Source organism: Corvus moneduloides, chromosome 15 (genome assembly GCF_009650955.1).
Source record: "Corvus moneduloides isolate bCorMon1 chromosome 15, bCorMon1.pri, whole genome shotgun sequence".
NCBI lineage: Eukaryota > Metazoa > Chordata > Aves > Passeriformes > Corvidae > Corvus > Corvus moneduloides.
The window spans coordinates 19,338,734-19,365,351 of NC_045490.1; the positions used below are offsets into that span (position 1 = coordinate 19,338,734).

Genomic DNA, 26,618 nt, shown 5'->3' on the forward strand with positions numbered 1-26,618 from the left:
AGTTGGTGGAGCGGAGACTCCCCTGCCGCCCAACGCTGTAATTGCTTTTGCCTTGCTTGCTTGCTGCTAATAAATAAAATTGTAATTAGCAGATTGAGTCTCGGAATTTATTACATTCCCTGATTGTTCCGTGAGCTTGGGCTGCTCCAAAATGCAGCCCCAGAAAAAGAAGAAGCAGAGAGAGTGAATTTGTGCCTGCAGGGAGGGGCCTAAAGCCTCCTTAGGTTTTCGGCTCAAAGCAACTTTCTTTTTCATGGGGCCATAAACAGATTTTGAACTACCTTTTTCACCTTCCTTCCTTTGTTCATTTTTACCTTTCTACCTTTGTTTGTTTCTGTAGCAGCTTGGAAAAAAACAAACAGAGACCACTGTTTCTTCAGGCAGGATCTCTCTTTATTACACAAGCCCCAGTATTTCTGCGTTTCTATTTTGGGAAAGTTTTAAGAGAGTTTTGGGAATGGGCACAGGGAAAGACAAAACAGATACATGCCCACAGACTTGTCAGGGCAGACTTTCTGCCCCTTTTAGGCCACTGACTCAAACATGAAACCCCCCAGCTTTCTGGGAGGTGAAGGAAAAACAGTCACACCTGGTGCTCCTACCTGTAGTCATTTGCCTGCTCTGCATCTTTCCCAAGAGAGCAGAAGGCGCTTAGCAAAGTGAAGATCAATGGAACAAGTTGCTCTCCCACTCAGGGCTCTCGTTAAGGCTGGAATGGCTGCTGCCAGCCTCTGCACTTTCTGCCTCTCCAACTTCCTACCTTTGTTCATTTCTACCTTTTTAACTTTCTACCTTTGTTTGGTTCTGACTCTCTACCTTTCTATTTTTCTACTTTTGTTGCTTTCTACCTTTCTGAATTTCTAACTTGACATGTTTGTTTGTTTCTACCATTTGAACTTTCTATCTTTCCATCTTTCTTCATTTCTAACTTTCTACATTTCTACCTTTGTTCATTTCTATGTTTCTACCTTTCTACATTTGTTCATTTCTACCATTCTGACCTTCTGCCTTTCTACCTTTTTTGTTTCTACTTTTATGACTTTGTACCACCTTTCTAAGTTTTGTTTCTTTTTACCTTTGTTAATTTTTACCTTTGGTAGTTTCTAACTTTCTACATCTCTGACTTTCTATCTTTGTTTCTACTTTTCTGACTTTCTACATTTCTAACTCTCTACTTTTGCTTGTTTCTACCTTTCTACATTCCTACCATTTTTGTTGCTACCTTTCTAACTTTCTACCTTTGTTTGTTTCTAACTTTCTAGATTTGTCCCTTTCTGCCTTTGTTTGTAACTTTGAAACTTTATACCTTTGTTTTTCTCCCCATTTTTACCTTTCTAACTTTGTTTCTAACCTTCTTGTTAGAGAAGTTCCCTCAGGCCCAGAGGGAAGCCAAAGCATTAGGTGTGAATTAAAACCTTTGGACAAGCTGACATCCATGAAGCCACACCAAAATGAAATAGAAATACAGATTTTTTGGTAGAAATATATGCTAAGTGCCTTAAACATGAAAAAGCTGTAGCAGAGATCTTAAACACAGCTCTTGCTGCAGCAGTGTTACCTTTTCACAGAATTCTTTACTTTAGACAAAATCTAGATAGAATTAGACTGTTCACATTTTTTAGATGGAGCATTCACATAAACAGTAACAGCTGACAGAAACTGTATATGCACATCTGTGTAATACAGATGTAACACTTGTGTGAGGCTTACGACTGTTAGAATTAGACCAGGATGGGTTAAGAAAAAGAAAACTAGAATGGTGTGTTAATCTTACTGGTCAATTAACAAATAGAATCCACACTTCTGTAAGAAAAAATATAGTGTATGGAGCATATAGAAGAAGCTGGTTTTGCCTGCTGCTGCTGCTTGGCTTTATCATGTAACCCCATTCGAACTCTGCCTTCAAGACAGCTGTGAGACTGTGAAATAAAGAACTCAGCAGAACAGCAGCCTCCTCTGCTCTTTCACCCTGGTCCGAGAAGGAAGGGTACCCTGTCAAAGGCTCAACACTTGCCTTTCTGAGTTTGTTTCTAAATTTCTACCTTTCTAATTTTGTTTCTAATTTTTTTTTTGTTTCTAACTTTGTTTGTTTTTAACTTTCGACCTTTGGAAATTTGTTTGTTTCTTGTATTTTACCTCTTTGTTTGTTTCTAAATTTCTGCTGTTGTAACTTTGTTTCTAACTTTCTACTTTTTACATTTCATTTGTTTTTAACTTTTTACCATTCCTCCCAGCGAGGGATGTGTGCAGAATACTAAAACCTGTTAAGTTCTTCACTTTTACATCTATAGGCAAGTGCTACTGATTTAGATGTAAATTCATTTTGAAATGAGCCAGCCCTCTCTCTCTACTCTGTCGCATACAGGAATATAAGAAGCTGGGAATAGAGATCAGCAAGTTTTGCGAATAACGAGCCGGCGTTTTTCTGTAGGAAGGAAAGAAGCAAGTGCCTGGCCCCAGGAGCCGAGACGCTCGGACTGCAGGAGCTGCAGAGCGCCCAGAGCCGGCTTTTCCCTCTGCTCTGTCCCTGCCCCCGGGCTGAGCTGGGCGGCGCTGCTGCCGCCTGGTGGCGAGAGCGCGGCACTGCCGCCCCCGACACGGCGCCCCGGCGCTGCTGCCGCCCGGTGCCGGCTGAGCCGAGAGGGCGGCGGCCTCGGTGGCTGCCGAGCGTGGCAAGGGCAAGGAGCGGGAGCGAGCGGGGCTGGGTCTGTCAGCGGAGGGGAGGGGCGAAGGGCGGTTCGGAGCGCCGAGGGACACGGCCGTGCGTGAGCGGGGCCACAGCTATGGAAAGGAGTGGGCGCCGTGCGGGGCGGCGACCGCGAGGAATGACAGCGCGGGGGGCGGGGCCGGTTTTGCCGGGCAGCAGAGGCGCGGTCGCAGCGCGACCCGGGCGGGGGGCACCGGGCGGGCACGGTCGGAATCGAGCCGCCCGCGTGTCGCTCTCAAGGAGGCGGCTCGGAAAGGAAGGCGCAGTTCCGCGCTCTCGGGACGGCGTTAAGTGACGTTTTTATTAGAACCTGCCAGGACCTTGCAGAGGGTGGTTTACACTTCCGCCACACTCAAGATGGCGGACGCACTAGGCCCCTTTGAGAGGTGTCCCTGCCGATGCCTGCCGCCGGTCGCGGAGCAGTCGCCCGCCTCCGGCGCCGCTGACCCCACCAGCCGTGTCCTCGCACCGGGAAGCACCGCGGAAAATTGCGCGGAAAGCGCGGGGCCGGCGTCGGAGTCCGGGCCGGATTCAGGCAGCCGAATAGACGCCCTTGTGAGGGGCGGCGGGGGCCCTTAAGTGTACCACACTAAAGATGGCGGCTCGACCGGAAGTGGCTTCTGCCAGCACCCAAGATGGCGGCGAAGGGCGGAAGTTTCGTCACCGCCACACTAAAGATGGCGGCCGTGTCCGCTGTTTTCTGACCTTCTCAATATGGCGGCAGGGAAGCCCCCCCCCCCCCCAAGCTGCGTCTATTCGGCTGCCTGAACGCAACGCCGACGCCGACGCCAGCCCAGCGCTTGCACGCAGATTTCTGAGGCATTTCCCGCTATGCGGACACCGACTGTGGGGGTCAGCGGCGCCTGGGGCAGGCGGGAGCATTCAGGCAGTCGAATAGACGGAGCGGGGTCCTTCCGGCCGCCATCTTGAGAAGGTCGAATAGCCACATTGGTGCGGTACCGGCGACTTCCGCCCTTCCTCGCCGGGAGCGGCAATGGCGGAGAGCCCGGGGAGCAGCGCGGCCGGGCCGGGGGCACCGGGGCGGGTGCTCCGGGCTCGGAGGTGAGCGGGGAACGGGGACAGCCCCGAGCGGACGGTGGGGGCCGCGGGGGATCGGTATTCTGGCCCAGGGATGGGTGTCCCGGCACAGGGATGGGTGTCCAGGCACAGGGATGGGTTCCTGGACTATCTAATAATATTATATAACGATCATACAAGGAGATCTATATAAAAAATCCTCCATGGTCATCCTTCTCTCAGCCCCGCTGTGTTTTCAGGATCTTGGGGGAAGAGTTTGTGTCTGGACAAGGCTCTCGGGCACAGGGTGGGATTCTTGGGGTGCAGGGCCAGGATTTGGACTCGATGCTCCCTGTGGGTCCCTTCCAGCCCAGGAAATGCTGCGATCCTGTGCCTCTGAGGGTGAAATAAAGGGGATCGGTGGGGTTTTTGCTCGTTGTGTTCACGGCCCCGCCGGCTCAGGGCGGGTTCAAGGCGCAGCTGCCCCGAGACAGCGGGACCGGCCGGGGCTGCTCGCTCCCGGTGCTGCCGCCTTGTGGGGAGAGCTCGGCACTGCAGCCCGCACAGGCGCTGGACCACGGGATCGGCGTGGAACAGCAGCGCAGGGAGTGCTGAGGCAGCCCAGGGAATGCTGCGGTCCCAGGGAAGGCTGAGGCGTCCCCTGCTCGGGGCACTCGGCAGCAAATCCCTGATGTTGAGCAGAAAAAGGAAAGTTCTGGGTTAGTGGGAGGAGGTTTCTGGAATGGAGCTGGGACAGGTGCTGATCCACGCATGGAATCACGGGGTGGTTTGGCTTGGAAGGGACCACCAAGATCATTTACACTCTGTTTGTTGTCTGGTTCCACAGCAAAGAACATCCAGAACTGCCACCTCACCCTCACGGACAGCAGGAATGTCTTCCATAGCTCTTGTTTCGGAATGGGAATGGCTGTTGGGAGCTCTGGCAGGACCAGGTAAGAAGAGAAATGGGATCATTCTGGCTGCTGCTGGAGGTGGTTTTCTGCTTTCAGGCTGTTCTTCTCATTGATCCTTTCACAGCAGTGTTCTAGGGCACATTTGAGGGTAATTCCAGGAATTTCAAACCAGATAAAAACTGGTGGGGCAAAAATGTGAACCTGATCCATTTCTGGTAATTCCAAGCTTCTCCCACAACACCGTTCCAGGGGAAGGCTGATGAAAGGGTAAAGATGCAGAGGAACAAGTGCTGTAAACCCCCCATGCGCTCTTGACAGAGCAAACCTTGCAGTACTCCCAGCAGATCTCTTGGAGAAAGTGTGGGTTCGCAAGGTTTTCCGGGAAAGCAAAACAGGGGCGGAGATGAGGGAATAGGCTTCCAGTTCTTCCTTTAGCTGAAAGCCTGGGGGAATTGAGAGGGGCCACAAGAACTGTTTGTGTAGGAAAATGGGAGTTTGGGGGCTGAATCTGAGTTTCTCTCTGGGGCGTTTTTGAGGGAAAAGCTGAGGTGCTGTTTAAGGGAGAGAGTGCACATTTTTGGGATGGAAAAGGTTTGATCAATATTGTAGAGGAAGTAAAATATTGGGGGTAAAAGTGGATGCAATCTGGAGGGGACAGAAGGAATATTTTGGAGGCAAAATGGGGAACTCAGTAGTGGACAGATGGGGAACATTTTGGAGGCAACACTTGACAAACTCTCTGGGGTGGAGAACGAAGACATTGAGGGAAAAATGAGGTGATGAGCAGTGGGCACGTAGGGAAGGTCGTGGGGGTAAATGTTGAGAAAAGCCCCGTGGTATTCAAGAAATCCTTGGAAGCAGGACTGAGGAATTCAGTGGTGGAAAGATAGAGGAATTTTGCGGGGGTAAAACTTCCAAAGATCTAAGAGTTGAGAGTGAGTGTTTTTAGGTAAAAAGGATGTCTTGTTGAAGTTGGGCGTCTGGATTGTGGCATTTGTGGATCACAGGGTGTTTTTGCAGAAAGTAGGAGAAAAAGAAGACTCCCAAAGCCTCGGTAGCTGTGTTAAGAAATCCCTCCCAGGGAAGAAAGGTACCTAAACCTCCTAGAAGTAGGGACTAATTAGCACGGGAAGGGAAAAACCCACCCCCAGTGGGAGAGAGCCCGCCAGGTAAGGGAAGAGAAGGATGCCCTTAAGAAGAAGCAGGGAAGGTGAATTTCTCGGTTTGCTGAAATGTATCAAAAAGTTTGGAATCTGGGTCTGTGTGGAGGCCGGGGTTTTCTCGGCCATATGCAGAGCCCAGCATTAGGAATAAAGTTTTGATATCCTTCCAGCACCCAAACGCAACAGAGGGAATCCTGGAGGAGGTGGAAAACGCTGTCGCTCCGTCGGTGGAATTCCTGGGAAATGGAAAGCAGCAGAAGCAGCAAGAACAGAGTTGGAAGCAGGCTCCAGCCGGGTAAGGCAGACACCAAATCCTTTGGAATTAGAAGTGGGCAGGGGTGGGAAGAATTAATTCTTACATTCGTAGCCCACGGATTCCTGAGCAGGATCCTGGCAGGGAAGACTGCAGGGATCAGACTGGGGACTGATCCCAGCTGGGGGCATGAGCCTTGGAATTGGCTGAAGGGAAGAAAGAGGGATCCTTTGAGCACAAGGATCAGCTGTCAAATGTGGAGATGGCATCAGACAATTCCTCGGGAGGGTTTAGTTCCTGGGCCAAATCGATCTCCTGCCTTGTGAAGGAGCTCAGAGACCTGGGAAGAGCCCAAGCAACGCAGGGAATGCACTGGCAGATAAAACTGCCAGGGAACGGTGGGGAAAAGCATAGAACAGGGGGCCTCGTTTTGTACAGGAACGGTACAAAAAAATGTCCAAAAGAGCAGGAATCCAATGGGATTTTACATATTCCTCGGAGACCACAATCCAGTGGGAAGGCTGAGAGAAGGAAACAAAGCCTAAAAAGGCAAATGAGCCAAATCCTGCCCAAAGCCTCCAATGGCCACATTCCCTGGCATTGCTGAGGACTTCAGCCGAGCTCCAGGCAAAAGGTGAGCCCCTATGGAATCCTTTCTGGGAGACCATATCCAGCTGGGACCCTTCCTGGAGAAGGCCATGGGATATGGGTTATCCCAGGTCCAGAGAATATGTCATTTCCTTGGAAAAACACTTGGATCACTGCATCACTTTCTTGTTTTAGGCTCACCAGCCACCCGGGCTATCCAAGTCCATCCTCCCCAGCGGGGGGAGCGGGAGCACGTCCGGCCATGGAGAATTTCTGGGAGAGCCCGGGAGAAGAAAGAAGGCTCCAGCTTCACAGATCTGTGTCATAACCCATCCTGTCGGCCGCTCCTGTTTGATCCTGGTGCATTTGTCCTCTTGGATTCAACCTGAGCAGCGCTAATTGCTGGGAATGAAGCAGCCTTTGGTACTTCTTTTCCACAAAACCTCTCCATCCTGCCCTTCAATCCTGTTGCAAACACGGGGAAAACCCAAAACTCCGTTTTTTCCCCTCTCCCCTTCACTTTGCCTCCTCTTTTCTTGCAGGCTTTGGGCTATCCAGGCTTGCATGTGGATTAGGCAGAGCACCCTGTAAGCTCAGCTCCAGGTGGGATTGCAGCGGTGTTGGAAGCACCAGGGATTCTCCCAAGGTTTGGTGTGAGGAGCTGCATCTTGGGAGGGGCTGGGATTTTGTGCACTTCTGGGGGTTTTTTTTCCTGTTTGCCTTTTGGGCTGCCTCAGAGAAAAGGCTGAAAACCGAAGGAGCTGAGGGGGGGGTTCCCAAATTCCTTTCCAGCCCTTCAGAGGAGGCACAAAGCCACGTGCAGCTGAGGAGAGGGATGTGAGGAGAATGGCAATAATGGAGCCTTGGGACTCTGCACTTCATTCTTTTCACGTGTTTGGAGGTACAGGAAATGCCAAACCCCACAGGAATTCTGCGTCTGTAACATCGGGTGCAACCTCTTGAAACCCAAGTGCTCAGAGTGGGGTTTTCCCAAGGGTAAATCCCAATGTGACATGGCAAGGCTTCAGTGAGGATTTCCAGGCTTGACTGCGCAGCTTTTGGGAAAGCTCAGTAGCCAAACAAGATCAGATTTCTGTCGGATTTGGATCAAACGTGGCATTTAAATCTGGGACAGCTCAGCTCCCTGGGTGGGAAAGTGCTTGGAGTAGCCGAGAGCTGAGCCGTTTTTGAGAATTCCAAGCGTTGTGTCCTTACGCTCCTTAATACAGCGTTTAAATAATTGATCCTGAATGGAGACAGTATCAGAGGGATTTGTTAGAGGGGCAGGGATGTTTTTTCACGTGGCAGTGTGTCGGGATAGTCAAGACTCCTTAGGTCAGAATTAATTGGTCTTCCTTCTTTTCCCTTTTGTTCTTTCTAGATTGTGGCTGAGTGGGGAGAATATTTGGGATAAAGAAACGAAATGCCCGAGGGAAGCTTCGTGTTCCCGTGGGGATGCTTTAGGCGCGTGCAGCTTCTGAGCTGCACCGAAAGTTGAGGCTCCCCCAGAAGCCTTCCGAAGCTGGAAGGGCCGGGGAAGAGAATTCCAGGAGAGGTGTGGGAAGCGCTTTCTGCCAGGTCTGGACAGCACCGAGGTGGGAATGACTTCAAAGTGTTCCTTGTCCCTGTCCTGTTCCCAGCCCAGGACAAAGTTGGTGTTCCCTGAGCGGCTGCGGTTCCCTGGATGTGGCAGGAGGAGGTCTCTGCCGGGGAGTGGGAGAAATGTCCCTGCCCGGTGCCGTGTCCTTGGCGGGCAGAGAGCGCCGATCGTGGCAAGGGGGGTTTGTGAGTGTGGAATCAATCCTAGCTCCTTTTTAAGGGGGTGTTTTAATGAGTCATCATCAGGGACCACTTTTAGCCAGCTTTAGTTAAGTTCCTTTTGCACAGGTTTCATGTGGCTTTGATGGTGAAATCACCAAACCCTGAAGTTTGCCAACTTACCCCTGAAAAGCTTTAATGAACCAATCCTGAGGGAACTGGGGATTGCATATCTGGGATCTTATGGCCCTTTGAGGCCGTGTTGGGTTTACCCCCTGATTTTGGTGCCGAGGGAAACTCCAAGTTAAGAATAATCCAAATATGAAGCACTTCTCACAAAACTCAGCTTTAGCAAACCTTTATTTGGGCTAAAAAAGAAAAGATGGGAATGCCCTTGGCAGAAAAGCAGCTGTGAGGCACAGCAGGCTTCAAATGCCTGTCAGCAGGCGCTCCAGGAGAAACGGCTGCTGGCTGCGGGCATCCTGGGCTTTCCAGGCAGGTTTTGTACTGGATTGCAAGGCAGTTTTCCTGCCTCTGGGGGGTGGCACCTGCATCCCACTGGAAAGGGAAAATGTGGAGAGAGCGGCAAGCGGGAAGACGGTTGCTGATGTGTGTCCTTGGATTGCAGTTCCTCCCGGTGGGTCTGTGCTGCTGGAAGTTTGAAGGAGATCAGTCCTGGAGTACGTGTGGGTTCACCGGTGGGGCTTGGGAGAGACGCTGGACATGAAATTCCAGGGATGTTCCCCTTGCTGGAGTGAGAAGCAGTGGAAGCACTTTGCTGTCTGCTTCTTCATTGCCTTCACCTCGGTCCCCTGGGGCTCCAGGTAATCCCCTCTCACCTTTGCTTTTCCAAGGGTCTCTAAATGAGGGCTTGAGCTTTGGTGCAGCTCCCTTTACAGGGAAGATCTGTTCCAGGAAAGGTCTCCTGGTCTGGACCGATGGCATTGCAGGAAGAGCAGGAAACGCCAGAGCTCCTGTGGCTCCCTCATCTGATTTGCCTGCAGGCAGCAAGGATCATTCCCAAGTGTCATCCCCTGGCTCCGTGACTCGGGGAGGTTGTGTTCCCCCAAAGGCCAGGGGCCGCTTTGTGTTGCAGCTCACGGAAGTCCAGCTCGGTGGTGCTGGGTTTGGTTTTTGTGTGCAATGAAGGCACTAAAAAATTCCCCTCCTTCACTGGCACAGCCCTGGAGTGGGAGCAGCTTCCCCTTATCCCGGAGTTATCCCACTCCTGCCCTGGATCCCTGCGGTGCCGTGTGTTCTCCAAGCTCACAGCACTGCTGGCTCTAAACAAGAAAAACAATCCCTGTTCCATCTCTTCTCTGTCCTTGATGTTCCCAGGCCCTGCATCTCCCTGGCTATTCACTGTGGGAGTCTTCATCTCCATCCCACCTTATCCCGATCAAGTAAGGGTCTGAGACATGTTTAGCAGCAAATGCATTCTTGTGAAGAAAGCCAAGAGCAAAGAGCATCCAGATGCAGAGAAGTCTTTAGAAAAGCACTCCAGACGTGCAAATGAGGGATGTGTCTTCCTGCATGTCCTGTTGTTTTTCTCTGTCAGGTTTTGGAAGGGTTTTCTCTCAGTGATTTCCTGCGATCCGGGTGCGTCCCTTCCTTTGTCCAAATCCAGTGCCAGAGGATCGAATAACTGACGAGTGGGGTCTGGGATGAAAACGGTTCTCCTAAAAAGAGGGAAACAATGCTAGAAGAGAAATGAGCATCCTTTTAATGCCTGGAATAAAAATGCTGGAAAAGGGCACTTTTTATTTGATATGGTGTCATTCTCCTTTTTTTTTCCCATGGATAAAACTGCACGGTGAGCAATCAGAGCAGAAATATGAAATGCAGGAGTCTTGGATTCCACAGTGGGATTAACTTCCCTTTTCTGCTCTCTTTCAGGACAGGAAAAACCACTGAACTCGCCCCACCTTTGGGACCAAGAGCTTTGGTGTTGGAGTAGGCAAAGCCAGCTAGGGCCCCCCTTGTCCTGCCCATGGTGTGGGTCAGGGACAGGCTCCTCTTCTCCTCTGGGCTGGGATGAACTGCCTAGGGAATGCTCTTTCTGACAGGCCGGTCCTAGCCCCGGCTACTGGAAATGGGCAGAGGTGAAGAGGCAAGTGCCAGAGTTCCTTGGGGATGATGGAATTGTGGTGTTTGGCTGTGCCCAGAGGGGCAGGTTGGGCATTTCTGTGTGTCTGAGGACCGGTTTGGGTGCTGGGGAGCCCGGGGAGCCGAGCTCTCAGTGCATTCCCAGCTCTCCCAGGGGTGGCAGCTGGTGCAGGGCTGGGTGACAGCCTCTGGTCGGGCTCGGGGCAGGCCCTGGCCCCGGCACAGACGCGCTGGGGTGGTTTGGGGCCGCTTGGGGAGCCGTGGGAGGCAAATGAGGGATGGTGCTGGGCGGAGCGATCGGCCTGCGCTCGTGTCAGCGCAGCCGTGCAGGGCACTGGGATCTGGGTAAAACACCAGCTCTCCTGGTGTTCAGGGAGGCAAGGTCTGTATTTATCCATACATATTTATCCCTATATTTATCCATATGTTTATCCGTGGATTATCCATCTATGTTTATCCATATACATTTATCCCTATATTTATCCACGTATTTCCCCCTGTATTTATCCCTATATTTCCCCATGTATTTCCCCATGTATTTTATGAACACTCAAGTGCCATATCCATGTATTTTATGAGCACTTCCAGGGTTGGTGACTCCACCACTGCCCTGGGCAGCTGTTCCAGCGCTGGACAACCCTTCCCATGCTGGGCCAGGAGATGGATTCTGGAAATCCAGACTCCGAGGAGCAGGGGATTAAGGCAGCATTGGATTCCTTTATTCTCCCAGAAGGATAAAGGAGATTTATCCCCAGACGAACCAGAGGTGATCACACTGAGGTCATCAGTGGGATTTCTTCCTTACTCCCACAAATACCCACTGGGGTGACAGAGTTCCCTACAAGGGCGGTGTTGGAAGGAGCTGCTGGAATGTTTTGCTGTTCATTGGGATCCACAGGATGCTTGGTGTCTCTCAGAGCTGTTCCAGGCTCTCCACAGACCCAAACACACTTCTCCTCAGAGTAGAGAGGTTTCCCAGAGTGTTGGTTTTTAATTTCAGATGCTGGGATAACGACACGGCTTCAGGAGGCAGGAGACTCATTGTGCTGTGCCTCAGTCCAGGCAGGGACAACCCCCAGCTAATAAAAACCTCTTTAAAGCACAAAAAGTCCCATTAAACTGATATTATAAAGGCTGCAAATTGAAGCAGGCCTCAATCAGAAAGCAGCAGAATTTAATTCCCCCCTCCTTGCCCATTTGCATGATGATCTCCTTCCTAATTGCCCATCCACGCTTTTCCCACAGAAGGGCTGTCCCGAGGTTGGAGATGGTTCCAGCTTTATGGAGCTTTGATCTTGATCTGGTTTTACTTTTTACAGAGCACAGAACCCGAGAGTGGCAACTGCTTTCCTCTTGTTCCTCCTGTGGCAGTGAACTGCTCTTCCCAAGGACGGCTGCAGGAATTCTCAGGCAGCAGAACGTATGGAATGCCAGGCACGCTACAGAATTCCAGTGGGAGCAGCAGGAACTTCTGTTCTTTACTGGCAGGGCTGTGCCATGAAGGGGAGCTCAGAGATATCGGTCAGCTCAGGGAATGAGCCTGGCTCATGGTAAGGAAATTCGCTGTGCAGTTACTTTGGGCCCTTTCTCCTCCTTCTCCTTCTCCTTCTCCTTCTCCTTCTCCTTCTCCTTCTCCTTCTCCTTCTCCTTCTCCTTCTCCTTCTCCTTCTCCTCCTTCTCCTTCTCCTTCTCCTTCTCCTTCTCCCTCTCTTCCCAACACCGGTTCCAGACCTCAGTATAATCCATGTTCCCACAGCCTGACCTTGCAGTTTTCCCAGCTTAGTAGCCCCAGCAACACTTGCAGCCTCTCTGTCTGGACTTTGTCTTGCTGAAATCTCCCTTTGTTGATCCTTTGCTGCCTCACCTTTTATCCAGCAATAACGTGCAGTGGGTGGAAGCTTCTCAGAATTCCCTCCCTGTTCCACTGGAAACATTCCCGAGTGGAAGCAGCTGCACTGCCCATCAGCACTTCCCTGCTTTTAGGGGTGGTTGAGGCATGAAGGATGCAACAAATGGAGTTGGCTCCAAGGGGATGAAATGCTCCCCGTGAGGCTGCTCAGAGAGCTGGAGCTGAGGAATCCGGGTGGGAATCACTGCAGGAAAAAGGAAGGAAAAGAGAGCAGAGGAACAGGGATGCAATTCCAACCTCTCCAAGGACTGGCATGGGCACATTCACCATCACCATTTAATCTAGACACGATTTCTTCTTTGCCTCTGGCTGCCAGGAGCAGGATGAGCAGTTTAATGAGTTTAAATAGTGAATAGTTTAATTAGCTGGAAGAGACTGGATCAATAGCTGCTTAAACAAACAACTGGCTCCCTGTTTCCAAGCTTGGATGTAGTTTTGGAAGGTTCCTGGCAATTTGGCAGGGATTAGTGATGCTGAGAATGTGTGCTTTTTTGTGGGTTTGGGGCTTTTACTCCTGTTCACGTGGCCGCTTTTTCTTGTTGCGTGGAAAACAGGAGGGAAAGAGCAACCACGGAAGGAATTCCACTCTTGCTGCTTCAAGGGATGGATCAGGAAGGGAACAGGCTGCAGGGAATTTGGAGTGCAAACTGAGATCTCTCCGATATTTTCGGCTCAGTCAGTCCATCGGTGCTTGGTGGCTGTTTAGGCCACGTGCAAGGTGAATGATGGTGCACATCGCAGAGCTGCTGGTGGCTCCTTCCCCTGCCCGGCTGTCAGTCACCCTGCAGGGTGCTGGAGCAGCGTGCCAGAGGCCACGGATCCTATGGATCCCATGGGTCCCAGGGGCGTGATCAGGAGCCTGAGCCTGCTGGCCACTCCTTGCTCTCTCTTATCCTGACTTTTCAGCTCTGCAGCGAAGCCAGCTCGAGCTTTTCAACCCTTAGAAACCCAGGGAACTTTCATGTCTGCTCTCAGATCTGGGATTTAAATCCAGCCCTTATCAAAGCACCCCGTGACCAGGCAGGCCCTGAATCCCAGCAGGGATCTGATAAAGAGGGACCTGACATCCTAAAGAAACCCTTTGAAATCCTGCTGGGATTGATTTGTATCCATAATGGAGCCCAGAGCTCTCTGCCAGGGAGAGATGAAGCTGCTCCTTTGCTTTATCATCCTCAGGCCCTTCCCAGCTTTGAGGGAAATTCACTCCCTCTTCAAGCCCCAAAATCATGGAAAAGTTCCTTTGTATCCTTCTCTCCACAGCCCCTACGTGGATTAATCAACTTTTTATTTGATATGGTGTCATTCTCCTTTTTTTTCCCATGGATAAAACTGCACGGTGAGCAATCAGAGCAGAAATATGAAATGCAGGAGTCTTGGATTCCACAGTGGGATTAACTTCCCTTTTCTGCTCTCTTTCAGGACAGGAAAAACCACTGAACTCGCCCCATCTTTGGGACCAAGAGCTTTGGTGTTGGAGTAGGCAAAGCCAGCTAGGGCCCCCCTTGTCCTGCCCATGGTGTGGGTCAGGGACAGGCTCCTCTTCTCCTCTGGGCTGGGATGAACTGCCTAGGGAATGCTCTTTCTGACAGGCCGGTCCTAGCCCCGGCTACTGGAAATGGGCAGAGGTGAAGAGGCAAGTGCCAGAGTTCCTTGGGGATGATGGAATTGTGGTGTTTGGCTGTGCCCAGAGGGGCAGGTTGGGCATTTCTGTGTGTCTGAGGACCGGTTTGGGTGCTGGGGAGCCCGGGGAGCCGAGCTCTCAGTGCATTCCCGGCTCACCCGGGGGTGGGAGCTGGTGCAGGGCTGGGTGACAGCCTCTGGTCGGGCTCGGGGCAGGCCCTGGCCCCGGCACAGACACGCTGGGGTGGTTTGGGGCCGCCTGGGGAGCCGTGGGAGGCAAATGAGGGATGGTGCTGGGCGGAGCGATCGGCCTGCGCTCGTGTCAGCGCAGCCGTGCAGGGCACTGGGATCTGGGTAAAACACCGGCTCTCCTGGCGTTCAGGGAGGCAAGGTCTGTATTTATCCATACATATTTATCCATACATATTTATCCCTATATTTATCCGTATGTTTATCCATGGATTATCCATATATGTTTATCCATATACATTTATCCATATATTTATCCACGTATTTCCCCCTGTATTTATCCCTATATTTCTGCATGTATTTCCCCATGTATTTTATGAACACTCAAGTGCCATATCCATGTATTTTATGAGCACTTCCAGGGTTGGTGACTCCACCACTGCCCTGGGCAGCTGTTCCAGCGCTGGACAACCCTTCCCATGCTGGGCCAGGAGATGGATTCTGGAAATCCAGACTCCGAGGAGCAGGGGATTAAGGCAGCATTGGATTCCTTTATTCTCCCAGAAGGATAAAGGAGATTTATCCCCAGACGAACCAGAGGTGATCACACTGAGGTCATCAGTGGGATTTCTTCCTTACTCCCACAAATACCCACTGGGGTGACAGAGTTCCCTACAAGGGCGGTGTTGGAAGGAGCTGCTGGAATGTTTTGCTGTTCATTGGGATCCACAGGATGTTTGGTGTCTCTCAGAGCTGTTCCAGGCTCTCCACAGACCCAAACACTCCTCACACTTCTCCTCAGAGTAGAGAGGTTTCCCAGAGTGCTGGTTTTTAATTTCAGATGCTGGGATAACGACACGGCTTCAGGAGGCAGGAGACTCATTGTGCTGTGCCTCAGTCCAGGCAGGGACAACCCCCAGCTAATAAAAACCTCTTTAAAGCACAAAAAGTCCCATTAAACTGATATTATAAAGGCTGCAAATTGAAGCAGGCCTCAATCAGAAAGCAGCAGAATTTAATTCCCCCCCCTTGCCCATGTGCATGATGATCTCCTTCCTAATTGCCCATCCACGCTTTTCCCACAGAAGGGCTGTCCCGAGGTTGGAGATGGTTCCAGCTTTATGGAGCTTTGATCTTGATCTGGTTTTACTTTTTACAGAGCACAGAACCCGAGAGTGGCAACTGCTTTCCTCTTGTTCCTCCTGTGGCAGTGAACTGCTCTTCCCAAGGACGGCTGCAGGAATTCTCAGGCAGCAGAACGTATGGAATGCCAGGCACGCTACAGAATTCCAGTGGGAGCGGCAGGAACTTCTGTTCTTTACTGGCAGGGCTGTGCCATGAAGGGGAGCTCAGAGATATCGGTCAGCTCAGGGAATGAGCCTGGCTCATGGTAAGGAAATTCGCTGTGCAGTTACTTTGGGCCCTTTCTCCTCCTTCTCCTTCTCCTTCTCCTTCTCCTTCTCCTTCTCCTTCTCCTTCTCCTCCTTCTCCTTCTCCTTCTCCTTCTCCTTCTCCTCCTTCTCCTTCTCCTTCTCCTTCTCCCTCTCTTCCCAACACCGGTTCCAGACCTCAGTATAATCCATGTTGCCACAGCCTGACCTTGCAGTTTTCCCAGCTTAGCAGCCCCAGCAACACTTGCAGCCTCTCTGTCTGGACTTTGTCTTGCTGAAATCTCCCTTTGTTGATCCTTTGCTGCCTCACCTTTTATCCAGCAATAACGTGCAGTGGGTGGAAGCTTCTCAGAATTCCCTCCCTGTTCCACTGGAAACATTCCCGAGTGGAAGCAGCTGCACTGCCCATCAGCACTTCCCTGCTTTTAGGGGTGGTTGAGGCATGAAGGATGCAACAAATGGAGTTGGCTCCAAGGGGATGAAATGCTCCCCGTGAGGCTGCTCAGAGAGCTGGAGCTGAGGAATCCGGGTGGGAATCACTGCAGGAAAAAGGAAGGAAAAGAGAGCAGAGGAACAGGGATGCAATTCCAACCTCTCCAAGGACTGGCATGGGCACATTCACCATCACCATTTAATCTAGACACGATTTCTTCTTTGCCTCTGGCTGCCAGGAGCAGGATGAGCAGTTTAATGAGTTTAAATAGTGAATAGTTTAATTAGCTGGAAGAGACTGGATCAATAGCTGCTTAAACAAACAACTGGCTCCCTGTTTCCAAGCTTGGATGTAGTTTTGGAAGGTTCCTGGCAATTTGGCAGGGATTAGTGATGCTGAGAATGTGTGCTTTTTTGTGGGTTTGGGGCTTTTACTCCTGTTCACGTGGCCGCTTTTTCTTGTTGCGTGGAAAACAGGAGGGAAAGAGCAACCACGGGAGGAATTCCACTCTTGCTGCTTCAAGGGATGGATCAGGAAGGGAACAGGCTGCAGGGAATTTGGAGTGCAAACTGAGATCTCTCCGATATTTTCGGCTCAGTCAGTCCATCGGTGCTTGGTGGCTGTTTAGGCCACGTGCAAGGTGAATGATGGTGCACATCGCAGAGCTGCTGGTGGCTCCTTCCCCTGCCCGGCTGTCAGTCACCCTGCAGGGTGCTGGAGCAGCGTGCCAGAGGCCACGGATCCTATGGATCCCATGGGTCCCAGGGGCGTGATCAGGAGCCTGAGCCTGCTGGCCACTCCTTGCTCTCTCTTATCCTGACTTTTCAGCTCTGCAGCGAAGCCAGCTCGAGCTTTTCAACCCTTAGAAACCCAGGGAACTTTCATGTCTGCTCTCAGATCTGGGATTTAAATCCAGCCCTTATCAAAGCACCCCGTGACCAGGCAGGCCCTGAATCCCAGCAGGGATCTGATAAAGAGGGACCTGACATCCTAAAGAAACCCTTTGAAATCCTGCTGGGATTGATTTGTATCCATAATGGAGCCCAGAGCTCTCTGCCAGGGAGAGATGAAGCTGCTCCTTTGCTTTATCATCGTCAGGCCCTTCCCAGCTGGAGGGAAATTCACTCCCTCTTCAAGCCCCAAAATCATGGAAAAGTTCCTTTGTATCCTTCTCTCCACAGCCCCTACGTGGATTAATCAACTTTTTATTTGATATGGTGTCATTCTCCTTTTTTTTCCCATGGATAAAACTGCACGGTGAGCAATCAGAGCAGAAATACGAAATGCAGGAGTCTTGGATTCCACAGTGGGATTAACTTCCCTTTTCTGCTCTCTTTCAGGACAGGAAAAACCACTGAACTCGCCCCATCTTTGGGACCAAGAGCTTTGGTGTTGGAGTAGGCAAAGCCAGCTAGGGCCCCCCTTGTCCTGCCCATGGTGTGGGTCAGGGACAGGCTCCTCTTCTCCTCTGGGCTGGGATGAACTGCCTAGGGAATGCTCTTTCTGACAGGCCGGTCCTAGCCCCGGCTACTGGAAATGGGCAGAGGTGAAGAGGCAAGTGCCAGAGTTCCTTGGGGATGATGGAATTGTGGTGTTTGGCTGTGCCCAGAGGGGCAGGTTGGGCATTTCTGTGTGTGTGAGGACCGGTTTGGGTGCTGGGGAGCCCGGGGAGCCGAGCTCTCAGTGCATTCCCAGCTCTCCCGGGGGTGGGAGCTGGTGCAGGGCTGGGTGACAGCCTCTGGTCGGGCTCGGGGCAGGCCCTGGCCCCGGCACAGACACGCTGGGGTGGTTTGGGGCCGCCTGGGGAGCCGTGGGAGGCAAATGAGGGATGGTGCTGGGCGGAGCGATCGGCCTGCGCTCGTGTCAGCGCAGCCGTGCAGGGCACTGGGATCTGGGTAAAACACCGGCTCTCCTGGTGTTCAGGGAGGCAAGGTCTGTATTTATCCATACATATTTATCCATACATATTTATCCCTATATTTATCCGTATGTTTATCCATGGATTATCCATATATGTTTATCCATATACATTTATCCATATATTTATCCACGTATTTCCCCCTGTATTTATCCCTATATTTCTGCATGTATTTCCCCATGTATTTTATGAACACTCAAGTGCCATATCCATGTATTTTATGAGCACTTCCAGGGTTGGTGACTCCACCACTGCCCTGGGCAGCTGTTCCAGCGCTGGACAACCCTTCCCATGCTGGGCCAGGAGATGGATTCTGGAAATCCAGACTCCGAGGAGCAGGGGATTAAGGCAGCATTGGATTCCTTTATTCTCCCAGAAGGATAAAGGAGATTTATCCCCAGACGAACCAGAGGTGATCACACTGAGGTCATCAGTGGGATTTCTTCCTTACTCCCACAAATACCCACTGGGGTGACAGAGTTCCTTACAAGGGCGGTGTTGGAAGGAGCTGCTGGAATGTTTTGCTGTTCATTGGGATCCACAGGATGTTTGGTGTCTCTCAGAGCTGTTCCAGGCTCTCCACAGACCCAAACACACTTCTCCTCAGAGTAGAGAGGTTTCCCAGAGTGCTGGTTTTTAATTTCAGATGCTGGGATAACGACACGGCTTCAGGAGGCAGGAGACTCATTGTGCTGTGCCTCAGTCCAGGCAGGGACAACCCCCAGCTAATAAAAACCTCTTTAAAGCACAAAAAGTCCCATTAAACTGATATTATAAAGGCTGCAAATTGAAGCAGGCCTCAATCAGAAAGCAGCAGAATTTAATTCCCCCCCTTGCCCATGTGCATGATGATCTCCTTCCTAATTGCCCATCCACGCTTTTCCCACAGAAGGGCTGTCCCGAGGTTGGAGATGGTTCCAGCTTTATGGAGCTTTGATCTTGATCTGGTTTTACTTTTTACAGAGCACAGAACCCGAGAGTGGCAACTGCTTTCCTCTTGTTCCTCCTGTGGCAGTGAACTGCTCTTCCCAAGGACGGCTGCAGGAATTCTCAGGCAGCAGAACGTATGGAATGCCAGGCACGCTACAGAATTCCAGTGGGAGCGGCAGGAACTTCTGTTCTTTACTGGCAGGGCTGTGCCATGAAGGGGAGCTCAGAGATATCGGTCAGCTCAGGGAATGAGCCTGGCTCATGGTAAGGAAATTCGCTGTGCAGTTACTTTGGGCCCTTTCTCCTCCTTCTCCTTCTCCTTCTCCTTCTCCTTCTCCTTCTCCTTCTCCTTCTCCTTCTCCTTCTCCTTCTCCTTCTCCTTCTCCTCCTTCTCCTTCTCCTTCTCCCTCTCTTCCCAACACCGGTTCCAGACCTCAGTATAATCCATGTTGCCACAGCCTGACCTTGCAGTTTTCCCAGCTTAGCAGCCCCAGCAACACTTGCAGCCTCTCTGTCTGGACTTTGTCTTGCTGAAATCTCCCTTTGTTGATCCTTTGCTGCCTCACCTTTTATCCAGCAATAACGTGCAGTGGGTGGAAGCTTCTCAGAATTCCCTCCCTGTTCCACTGGAAACATTCCCGAGTGGAAGCAGCTGCACTGCCCATCAGCACTTCCCTGCTTTTAGGGGTGGTTGAGGCATGAAGGATGCAACAAATGGAGTTGGCTCCAAGGGGATGAAATGCTCCCCGTGAGGCTGCTCAGAGAGCTGGAGCTGAGGAATCCGGGTGGGAATCACTGCAGGAAAAAGGAAGGAAAAGAGAGCAGAGGAACAGGGATGCAATTCCAACCTCTCCAAGGACTGGCATGGGCACATTCACCATCACCATTTAATCTAGACACGATTTCTTCTTTGCCTCTGGCTGCCAGGAGCAGGATGAGCAGTTTAATGAGTTTAAATAGTGAATAGTTTAATTAGCTGGAAGAGACTGGATCAATAGCTGCTTAAACAAACAACTGGCTCCCTGTTTCCAAGCTTGGAAGTAGTTTTGGAAGGTTCCTGGCAATTTGGCAGGGATTAGTGATGCTGAGAATGTGTGCTTTTTTGTGGGTTTGGGGCTTTTACTCCTGTTCACGTGGCCGCTTTTTCTTGTTGCGTGGAAAACAGGAGGGAAAGAGCAACCACGGGAGGAATTCCACTCTTGCTGCTTCAAGGGATGGATCAGGAAGGGAACAGGCTGCAGGGAATTTGGAGTGCAAACTGAGATCTCTCCGATATTTTCGGCTCAGTCAGTCCATCGGTGCTTGGTGGCTGTTTAGGCCACGTGCAAGGTGAATGATGGTGCACATCGCAGAGCTGCTGGTGGCTCCTTCCCCTGCCCGGCTGTCAGTCACCCTGCAGGGTGCTGGAGCAGCGTGCCAGAGGCCACGGATCCTATGGATCCCATGGGTCCCAGGGGCGTGATCAGGAGCCTGAGCCTGCTGGCCACTCCTTGCTCTCTCTTATCCTGACTTTTCAGCTCTGCAGCGAAGCCAGCTCGAGCTTTTCAACCCTTAGAAACCCAGGGAACTTTCATGTCTGCTCTCAGATCTGGGATTTAAATCCAGCCCTTATCAAAGCACCCCGTGACCAGGCAGGCCCTGAATCCCAGCAGGGATCTGATAAAGAGGGACCTGACATCCTAAAGAAACCCTTTGAAATCCTGCTGGGATTGATTTGTATCCATAATGGAGCCCAGAGCTCTCTGCCAGGGAGAGATGAAGCTGCTCCTTTGCTTTATCATCCTCAGGCCCTTCCCAGCTTGGAGGGAAATTCACTCCCTCTTCAAGCCCCAAAATCATGGAAAAGTTCCTTTGTATCCTTCTCTCCACAGCCCCTACGTGGATTAATCAACTTTTTATTTGATATGGTGTCATTCTCCTTTTTTTTCCCATGGATAAAACTGCACGGTGAGCAATCAGAGCAGAACTATGAAATGCAGGAGTCTTGGATTCCACAGTGGGATTAACTTCCCTTTTCTGCTCTCTTTCAGGACAGGAAAAACCACTGAACTCGCCCCATCTTTGGGACCAAGAGCTTTGGTGTTGGAGTAGGCAAAGCCAGCTAGGGCCCCCCTTGTCCTGCCCATGGTGTGGGTCAGGGACAGGCTCCTCTTCTCCTCTGGGCTGGGATGAACTGCCTAGGGAATGCTCTTTCTGACAGGCCGGTCCTAGCCCCGGCTACTGGAAATGGGCAGAGGTGAAGAGGCAAGTGCCAGAGTTCCTTGGGGATGATGGAATTGTGGTGTTTGGCTGTGCCCAGAGGGGCAGGTTGGGCATTTCTGTGTGTGTGAGGACCGGTTTGGGTGCTGGGGAGCCCGGGGAGCCGAGCTCTCAGTGCATTCCCAGCTCACCCGGGGGTGGGAGCTGGTGCAGGGCTGGGTGACAGCCTCTGGTCGGGCTCGGGGCAGGCCCTGGCCCCGGCACAGACACGCTGGGGTGGTTTGGGGCCGCCTGGGGAGCCGTGGGAGGCAAATGAGGGATGGTGCTGGGCGGAGCGATCGGCCTGCGCTCGTGTCAGCGCAGCCGTGCAGGGCACTGGGATCTGGGTAAAACACCGGCTCTCCTGGCGTTCAGGGAGGCAAGGTCTGTATTTATCCATACATATTTATCCATACATATTTATCCCTATATTTATCCGTATGTTTATCCATGGATTATCCATATATGTTTATCCATATACATTTATCCATATATTTATCCACGTATTTCCCCCTGTATTTATCCCTATATTTCTGCATGTATTTCCCCATGTATTTTATGAACACTCAAGTGCCATATCCATGTATTTTATGAGCACTTCCAGGGTTGGTGACTCCACCACTGCCCTGGGCAGCTGTTCCAGCGCTGGACAACCCTTCCCATGCTGGGCCAGGAGATGGATTCTGGAAATCCAGACTCCGAGGAGCAGGGGATTAAGGCAGCATTGGATTCCTTTATTCTCCCAGAAGGATAAAGGAGATTTATCCCCAGACGAACCAGAGGTGATCACACTGAGGTCATCAGTGGGATTTCTTCCTTACTCCCACAAATACCCACTGGGGTGACAGAGTTCCTTACAAGGGCGGTGTTGGAAGGAGCTGCTGGAATGTTTTGCTGTTCATTGGGATCCACAGGATGTTTGGTGTCTCTCAGAGCTGTTCCAGGCTCTCCACAGACCCAAACACACTTCTCCTCAGAGTAGAGAGGTTTCCCAGAGTGCTGGTTTTTAATTTCAGATGCTGGGATAACGACACGGCTTCAGGAGGCAGGAGACTCATTGTGCTGTGCCTCAGTCCAGGCAGGGACAACCCCCAGCTAATAAAAACCTCTTTAAAGCACAAAAAGTCCCATTAAACTGATATTATAAAGGCTGCAAATTGAAGCAGGCCTCAATCAGAAAGCAACAGAATTTAATTCCCCCCCCTTGCCCATGTGCATGATGATCTCCTTCCTAATTGCCCATCCACGCTTTTCCCACAGAAGGGCTGTCCCGAGGTTGGAGATGGTTCCAGCTTTATGGAGCTTTGATCTTGATCTGGTTTTACTTTTTACAGAGCACAGAACCCGAGAGTGGCAACTGCTTTCCTCTTGTTCCTCCTGTGGCAGTGAACTGCTCTTCCCAAGGACGGCTGCAGGAATTCTCAGGCAGCAGAACGTATGGAATGCCAGGCACGCTACAGAATTCCAGTGGGAGCGGCAGGAACTTCTGTTCTTTACTGGCAGGGCTGTGCCATGAAGGGGAGCTCAGAGATATCGGTCAGCTCAGGGAATGAGCCTGGCTCATGGTAAGGAAATTCGCTGTGCAGTTACTTTGGGCCCTTTCTCCTCCTTCTCCTTCTCCTTCTCCTTCTCCTTCTCCTTCTCCTTCTCCTTCTCCTCCTTCTCCTTCTCCTTCTCCTTCTCCTTCTCCTTCTCCTTCTCCTTCTCCCTCTCTTCCCAACACCGGTTCCAGACCTCAGTATAATCCATGTTGCCACAGCCTGACCTTGCAGTTTTCCCAGCTTAGCAGCCCCAGCAACACTTGCAGCCTCTCTGTCTGGACTTTGTCTTGCTGAAATCTCCCTTTGTTGATCCTTTGCTGCCTCACCTTTTATCCAGCAATAACGTGCAGTGGGTGGAAGCTTCTCAGAATTCCCTCCCTGTTCCACTGGAAACATTCCCGAGTGGAAGCAGCTGCACTGCCCATCAGCACTTCCCTGCTTTTAGGGGTGGTTGAGGCATGAAGGATGCAACAAATGGAGTTGGCTCCAAGGGGATGAAATGCTCCCCGTGAGGCTGCTCAGAGAGCTGGAGCTGAGGAATCCGGGTGGGAATCACTGCAGGAAAAAGGAAGGAAAAGAGAGCAGAGGAACAGGGATGCAATTCCAACCTCTCCAAGGACTGGCATGGGCACATTCACCATCACCATTTAATCTAGACACGATTTCTTCTTTGCCTCTGGCTGCCAGGAGCAGGATGAGCAGTTTAATGAGTTTAAATAGTGAATAGTTTAATTAGCTGGAAGAGACTGGATCAATAGCTGCTTAAACAAACAACTGGCTCCCTGTTTCCAAGCTTGGAAGTAGTTTTGGAAGGTTCCTGGCAATTTGGCAGGGATTAGTGATGCTGAGAATGTGTGCTTTTTTGTGGGTTTGGGGCTTTTACTCCTGTTCACGTGGCCGCTTTTTCTTGTTGCGTGGAAAACAGGAGGGAAAGAGCAACCACGGGAGGAATTCCACTCTTGCTGCTTCAAGGGATGGATCAGGAAGGGAACAGGCTGCAGGGAATTTGGAGTGCAAACTGAGATCTCTCCGATATTTTCGGCTCAGTCAGTCCATCGGTGCTTGGTGGCTGTTTAGGCCACGTGCAAGGTGAATGATGGTGCACATCGCAGAGCTGCTGGTGGCTCCTTCCCCTGCCCGGCTGTCAGTCACCCTGCAGGGTGCTGGAGCAGCGTGCCAGAGGCCACGGATCCTATGGATCCCATGGGTCCCAGGGGCGTGATCAGGAGCCTGAGCCTGCTGGCCACTCCTTGCTCTCTCTTATCCTGACTTTTCAGCTCTGCAGCGAAGCCAGCTCGAGCTTTTCAACCCTTAGAAACCCAGGGAACTTTCATGTCTGCTCTCAGATCTGGGATTTAAATCCAGCCCTTATCAAAGCACCCCGTGACCAGGCAGGCCCTGAATCCCAGCAGGGATCTGATAAAGAGGGACCTGACATCCTAAAGAAACCCTTTGAAATCCTGCTGGGATTGATTTGTATCCATAATGGAGCCCAGAGCTCTCTGCCAGGGAGAGATGAAGCTGCTCCTTTGCTTTATCATCCTCAGGCCCTTCCCAGCTTGGAGGGAAATTCACTCCCTCTTCAAGCCCCAAAATCATGGAAAAGTTCCTTTGTATCCTTCTCTCCACAGCCCCTACGTGGATTAATCAACTTTTTATTTGATATGGTGTCATTCTCCTTTTTTTTCCCATGGATAAAACTGCACGGTGAGCAATCAGAGCAGAAATATGAAATGCAGGAGTCTTGGATTCCACAGTGGGATTAACTTCCCTTTTCTGCTCTCTTTCAGGACAGGAAAAACCACTGAACTCGCCCCATCTTTGGGACCAAGAGCTTTGGTGTTGGAGTAGGCAAAGCCAGCTAGGGCCCCCCTTGTCCTGCCCATGGTGTGGGTCAGGGACAGGCTCCTCTTCTCCTCTGGGCTGGGATGAACTGCCTAGGGAATGCTCTTTCTGACAGGCCGGTCCTAGCCCCGGCTACTGGAAATGGGCAGAGGTGAAGAGGCAAGTGCCAGAGTTCCTTGGGGATGATGGAATTGTGGTGTTTGGCTGTGCCCAGAGGGGCAGGTTGGGCATTTCTGTGTGTGTGAGGACCGGTTTGGGTGCTGGGGAGCCCGGGGAGCCGAGCTCTCAGTGCATTCCCAGCTCACCCGGGGGTGGGAGCTGGTGCAGGGCTGGGTGACAGCCTCTGGTCGGGCTCGGGGCAGGCCCTGGCCCCGGCACAGACACGCTGGGGTGGTTTGGGGCCGCTTGGGGAGCCGTGGGAGGCAAATGAGGGATGGTGCTGGGCGGAGCGATCGGCCTGCGCTCGTGTCAGCGCAGCCGTGCAGGGCACTGGGATCTGGGTAAAACACCAGCTCTCCTGGCATTCAGGGATGCAAGGTCTGAGGGACTGGATTTACTTGGGCCTTTCCAGGACAGCAGGAACAAGAGGAGGTGTGGTGCCAGAGGTGCGTCCCATCCGGTTGCATTTCCCTCTTTCCCATTTCCATTTCCTCCTCAGTGCAGGTGTCCCCTGCAGCCCATGAGCACGGGGCCGGTGACAACTCCCTGTCTGTAGAGGGATTCCTTATGGAACAAGGGCATATGATACCCCTGGAAAGATTGGACAATGCAGGGTTGCTGAGGAAAAGCCCCTGAACAGGCCCCTGACTGCAGGCAGCCCTGAGAGTCCTTGGCAAGGTATACAGCTGCCTGGCTCCCCCTCTGATTAGAGGCCATCTAGAGGGACTGGGCATGAATCTTTGCAAAAGTAGATATAAGTCGGCATAGTTGAACAATAAAGGGAGAAGGATGCTTAATCGTATCGGTGTACGTGTCGTTTATGCGGCCAGCTCTCCGGACTCGGTCCCTAACACCTGTCCTCCTCCTGTGCCCCTTTTGTTGGACAAGTCTCAAATGGCAACACACATTCCCAAAGACTGTCTGCTTCCTTAAATCCATGGACCAGCTAGTGCTGTCACTGAACAGCTGAAATGAGCTTTCAGAGCCTATAAACAAGCAGGAGTGACAAACAAATGGATTTGAATCTGGAAGTAGGTGAGGTCCACCCACCCACTGCTGCTGATGCAGAGACTGGGGCTCAGGGCATCTGTGCAGCCCTTCCCTTTGGCACTGATCCTGCACTGGAATGTTGTGTTGCTGCCAAACCAGGCCTCAAACTAGGAGAAGGTAAGCCCTGACCATTTGCCCCTGACCCTGGCACACCCACAGTGTGTTATCTGGAGCGTGTGCCTCAGCTGGTGTCACTTGAGTTTCACCAGAGTTGCAAGTTGGCTTCTGCTCTGGGCGATTCCGAGTGACCATCACATCAGTTCTGCACTAAACACCGTTTAGCCAGACCCAGAGATTTGGCCACATAGTGGCTTCTGAACAGAAAATCAGAATGCAGGAAAAGTGCCAGGACCACGCACGGGCCCGGGTACAGCACGGTCTTTGTGGGTCACTGTCACTCCACTCTTACAGTCTCTCCTCATCTTTCTTGTAGGCTCTTGTAGCCATTGCTCACTGCTGTTTTTGACTATTCTCTGTCAAGGAAATGAGTTGAATTTCCTTGTCAAATCTAATATATCCCAGCTGGAGCATTAATTGAATTAGATAATTGGATAATTAGTTAATTAGCCAATTTTTCGGTGCGCACACACACCACCCACACCTTTCACTCATCCTAAGCTCTACCCCCCATTCATCACAGGCTCCCACCCCACACACATGCGTCACGCCCCGCCTGGCCCGTGTCACGCCCCCCCGCAAGCGGTCACCGCCCCCCTGGCTTGCGTCACACGGTCCCGGCCCCGGTCACCGCCCCCGCCGCGCGCGTCACGCCACCCCGCCCCCGGGACAGCCCCCGCCGCGCGCGTCACGCCGCTCCGCCCCCGGGACCGCCCCCGCCTCGCGCGTCACGCCGCCCCGCCCCCGGGACCGCCCCCGTCGCGCGCGTCAC

At 51.8% G+C, this 26,618-nt stretch overlaps 2 long non-coding RNA genes across 13 annotated transcripts in view; both read left to right on the forward strand.

Moving 5' to 3' along the window:
* LOC116451679 overlaps positions 1–25,476 on the forward strand; it is a 29,354-nt gene extending 3,878 nt beyond the window's left edge. Inside the window, exons 2-13 of one of the 12 annotated variants that reach the window (XR_004243291.1) lie at positions 4,572–4,677; positions 5,972–6,096; positions 6,493–6,688; positions 6,838–7,065; positions 7,185–7,288; positions 7,435–7,543; positions 8,024–8,237; positions 9,029–9,224; positions 11,826–12,056; positions 15,384–15,614; positions 18,930–19,160; positions 20,927–21,145. This is a non-coding gene — a long non-coding RNA (uncharacterized LOC116451679). Of the gene's footprint in view, positions 1–3,630; positions 3,770–4,571; positions 4,678–5,971; positions 6,097–6,492; positions 6,689–6,837; positions 7,066–7,184; positions 7,289–7,434; positions 7,544–8,023; positions 8,428–9,028; positions 9,225–11,825; positions 12,057–13,834; positions 14,054–15,383; positions 15,615–17,388; positions 17,608–18,929; positions 19,161–20,926; positions 21,519–22,468; positions 22,700–24,465; positions 24,685–25,057 lie in introns of those variants that run through there. The other 11 variants (XR_004243295.1, XR_004243286.1, XR_004243290.1 and 8 more) reach the window with 11 other exon arrangements.
* LOC116451681 lies at positions 9,231–10,168 on the forward strand. The gene is made up of 2 exons (XR_004243296.1): positions 9,231–9,803; positions 9,959–10,168. It is a non-coding gene; the product is annotated as an uncharacterized LOC116451681 (long non-coding RNA).
* Positions 25,477–26,618: the final 1,142 nt, after the last annotated feature.